This window comes from Coturnix japonica, chromosome 6 (genome assembly GCF_001577835.2).
Source record: "Coturnix japonica isolate 7356 chromosome 6, Coturnix japonica 2.1, whole genome shotgun sequence".
Classification (NCBI taxonomy): Eukaryota; Metazoa; Chordata; class Aves; order Galliformes; family Phasianidae; genus Coturnix; species Coturnix japonica.
In genome coordinates, this window is record NC_029521.1 from 6,066,255 (window position 1) to 6,070,642 (window position 4,388).

At 43.0% G+C, this 4,388-nt stretch overlaps 1 long non-coding RNA gene across 1 annotated transcript in view; it reads left to right on the forward strand.

The window, feature by feature from the left end:
* LOC107315614 overlaps nt 1–2,743 on the forward strand; it is an 8,954-nt gene extending 6,211 nt beyond the window's left edge. Inside the window, exons 2-3 of the long non-coding RNA XR_001555979.2 lie at nt 2,254–2,376; nt 2,490–2,743. This is a non-coding gene — a long non-coding RNA (uncharacterized LOC107315614). The remainder of the gene's footprint in view (nt 1–2,253; nt 2,377–2,489) is intronic.
* The last annotated feature ends 1,645 nt before the right edge of the window (nt 2,744–4,388 follow it).

A 4,388-nucleotide genomic window follows, 5' to 3' on the forward strand; every position in this document is an offset into this window, starting at 1 on the left:
TATTGTGTTATCTTGTATTTCGGTATCATATTTAGTAAAATAAGTTTTTCCTCCTTAGATTGTCGCTGTTTTATCCCACTCCCCTTTTCCCCCTCCTTTCCGGGCCCCGGGGGGGGCCCACGGGGTGGCTTCCCCTGTCACGGGCATAGGTAAATCTAAGTAACCTGTGACAAGTTGTCTCTAAAATAGTTTCTTTTTTGCTGTTTACCTTATTTTCTCTGGCTTATGGATTCACTTTTATTTGTTTCATATTCATCATTTCAGGTCAGGATAGTGTGAAGTCACCTGTTCTAGAGAATAATGCCTTGCTTGGTAGGGCTGACAGGTGACTCATGAATGTCATTATCTAGTTCAGTTGCTCTTTAGTACTCTTGGAAATGATCTTTTTTTCTACTCAAATGGACAGAAATGAGAGTTTTGGAGGTTACTTAATGTATTATGTAGATGTTTTGGCAGCCTGCTCAGCTCATAGGATTCATAAATTAGCAGGTAACACTTGAGGTTACTAAGAACAACTGTAGAATCAAGATTGTTTACAAGGGAGGATTTTGAGTAGTGGACGGGGTTTATATCTGCAAAGAAATCCAGAAGGTGAGAGCTTACTAACTGAACAAGGAGGTGTTTGTGTAATGCTGCACCCCCTTTTTTCTTCTCCACCTCATCTGGTTTGGCCATGTGGACCGGTGCTGTGCAGAAGCAAGTTTGCCTCAGCTGATTGCTCAACACATTATGTCCTTTTGTAGGCTGCAGGGGTTTCTACAAGGCTGAACACAGTGGAGAAGCTAAATTTCTGAAAGTATAGTAAATACTGTGTTTATAGGGATATATCTGACATACAGGTAATGTGTGTCTGGTCAGCATGAGTGCTCAGAAAGTTTGCTTCCACCAATCATTTAAATAATAGTAAGTCTTAACTACTGCTGCAGTGAAATCTATCTATTTGCATGCAAATATTCAGTTCTTTAAATGCTGGAGCGTCAATAGTCAAGCTTGTTACCTAAAGACTTTGACAAGGTGGTGGGGAGGAGGAATATGGAACTGTAAACATTGAAGGTATTTCAGTACAGTTGCAGCAAGGTGCTTCCTATGAGGCTGGTGTTGAATCTGTGTAACGCTGGTTGAGCAGTATGATGTGATAAGCAATACTTGTAAAGCAGTTGCTGACAAATTTGGTCTCCAGTGTAAGACTTGAATGAAGTGCACTGTGTGCAGGAGGAAGAATAAGATGTATTCTTCTGTAGAGTACTTTGCAGCTCCTCACCCATATGGAAACTTAAGGGAAAGGGAATGGGTAAGCAATTTCATGGACTCTCTGTAGGGTTATGAATCTCTGGTTAGGGACAGGATCTGTACGGACATGTAGACATCCTTTTGTAGCTGGGAGCCTGAATGCCATTGTTTGTTTTTGATTAGAAGATAGTGTTATGTGGTAATACTGTTTTTGTAATAGAGTCTTCAGAGTAATTCCCTACAGAGACTGTGGTGAGGTAACATTTAAATAGGGTGGAAGGAATACACATCCTGGGAGCTAGAGTGCATTCATTGTAGTCTCTATTCAGCACTGTGCAAGCAGGCTGAAAAACTGGGTGTACTGCAGTCAGGGCTTTGTTCTGAGTCTTTTCTGAATGTTTCATTGCTGGAGTTAATTGTGCAGCATGGTGTCCCTTATCTGCTTCCTTTCATACGGAGAGAAATCTCTCGATGAGGACAAAGACTGACCTTATTCTTGGATCAGTCAGAGCAGGCCTGATTTAATTCCAGCAGTTTGTCTTCATTAAGTGTAAGTTCACTTGCTCTCGTTTTAGCTGAGATGACCGGCTTCAAAGCTAGGTCTAGGAAGCGGTCTGCCTAAAAAAATAGAATGTATTATCTCTTCAGTAAGAGCAACCCATTTTGCAGCACTCTCTACAGTGCAGTCCTGAAAGGTATTGAATTATGCAGGATGTTAATTTCTGCTGTAGGGCAGCCTCTGTGAGGAGCGGAGCTAGGAACCTATGGTACCACATCACCTTTTGGAGGTGAAAAGGGAATGGCAGTCTGAAAACACAGGATCTCTTCAGAGGTAAAACAAGGGTATGGATGTTTATGCAGGCTCCTCCATGAGCATGTTCTGCTGTTAATGTGAAGGAGTTCATTTTTGTACTAGGTACTTTAAGATTTCAGTATTTGCTGGAACTGTTTTAAGTGTGTATGCTTTCATATACTAGGTGTTGTGAATCATTTGAGTTACGCTTTAACTTTTTCTTTTTGCAGAGTGGAAGAAAGGATACAGAATCTGATGGATCTTAGTCTTGTAGCAGCTCATCCAGAGGCCTAAAAAAAGTTACAAAAAGTTCCAACAGATATGGGTGGATGTAGAACTGAGCTGTACACCAGGTACAGATGTATTTTTTGCTGGCATGGTCATTTACTCTAATTGAGCAGATATGAAGATTCTGAGGAGGGTTTTAGCCCTTACGTGGCTCAGTCTGATTCCTTATTCTATGTAGGTCTCTTGGCATCCTGAGCCCTTTCATCTGCCTGGCTTTGCAATAGCCTGAAGCAATGTGAAATCCTTCACTCCTTTGCGCTTCTAGGTGTGTTTTTAGCAGGCCAACTTCGACTAGCTCTGCTGTCAGACTAGGGATGTTTTTTGTCTTGTCGATGTTCTTGTTTTTTGTGGGAGGGTATGTTTGGTTGATTTAAGATAGTTCTGCAGTTTTAGTTACCTTTTACTGGTGCGTTTGATGTTCAAAAGCAGCTGGATTCTTTTATCTCACAACTTTCCAAATGGAGTTTATTCCACAAACCCTTCATTGTTTTCCAGAATATATTTTTTCTTTTAGGTCTCTTTAGATGTTTACTTGGGTCATCGTGCTGTTTTCTAGGTACTTTTGGTGTAGAATAAAAGCTTGAGAACATGCATTAAGCAGGTGACTTTAATGCTTTTCAAAAAGGAGTCCATGTTTTTGAGGAAATAAAAGCTAAGAGATTAAGGAGTATCGAAAGAGATGTGTAAGGTATTTTGGTTAGATTGTGGATCATTATTTTCATGCTGCAGCATGTGGGGTTATCTAAGGATTTACTTTTTTTTTTTTTTTAAATTGAATACATGGAAGTAATTAGTGTAAATGAAAAATCGTTGAGTGTTGTTTCCCGTGTAGTGAAAAGTGAGTTCTGTGGACCTGTTTCCTATCTTAACTTTGTTTGAATGGGCCTTTCCAATAGGAGTATTGTTCCAATTACTCTGTAAAAGAGAATCCATGTTGTGAACACAAGGAGTGGCACCACAAATATTTCCTTTGAGTAATGCGATCTGTAAATCCAAAAGTGTAAGATAAGTCTAACAAGATGAAAATGGAAGAATGAGTTACTTGTATAAACCAAGCATAGACAACAGTTAGTAGATCACAGAATCACACAGAATGACCCGGGTTGGAAGGGACCTCAAGGATCATGTAGTTCCAACCCCCCTGCCTAGCAGGGCCACCAAACATACACCTTTACTAGATCAGGTTGCCCAGGCCCCGTCCAACCTGGCCTTGAACACCTCCAAGGACGGGGCATCCACAACCTCCCTGGGCAGCCTGTTCCAGGACCTAACCACTCTCCTAGTGAAGAACTTCCCCCTAACATCCAACCTAAATCTTCCCTCTTTTAACTTAAAACCATTTCCCCGTGTCCTGCTATTATCAGCCTTTTCCAAGAGTTTACTCCCCTCCTGGGAGTAAGTTCCCTTCAGGTATTGAAAGGCTGCAATGAGGTCACCCCGCAACCTTCTCTTCTCCAGGCTGAACAAACCCAACTCCCTCAGCCTGTCCTCATAGGGGAGGTGCTCCAGCCCCCTGATCATCTTCCTGTCCCTCCTCTGGACCCTTTCCAAAATCTCCATATCTTTTTTGTACTGAGGGCTCCACACCTGGACACAGTACTCCAGATGGGGCCTCACAAGAGCAGAGTAGAGAGGGACGATCACCTCCCTATCCCTGCTGACCACCCCTCTCCTGATGGAGCCCAGGATCCCATTTGCTTTCCGGGCTGCCAGAGCGCACTGCTGGCTCATGTTAAGTTTCTCATCTATCAGGACCCCTAGGTCTTTTTCTGCCGAGCTGCTCTCAAGGACAACTCCTCCCAGCCTGTACAGGTGCCTGGGGTTCTTCCGGCCCAAGTGCAAAACCTTGCACTTTGCCGTGTTGAACCTCATTAGGTTCACCCGAGCCCAGCTTTCCAGTCTGTCAAGGTCCCTCTGAATGGCATCCGTTCCCTCCACCATATTGACTGCACCACTCAGCTTGGTGTCATCAGCAAACTTGCTGAGGGTGCACTCCATTCCCTCATCGATGTCATTAATAAAGATGTTAAAGAGCACCGGCCCCAAGACAGACCCTTGAGGGACGCCGCTCGTTACC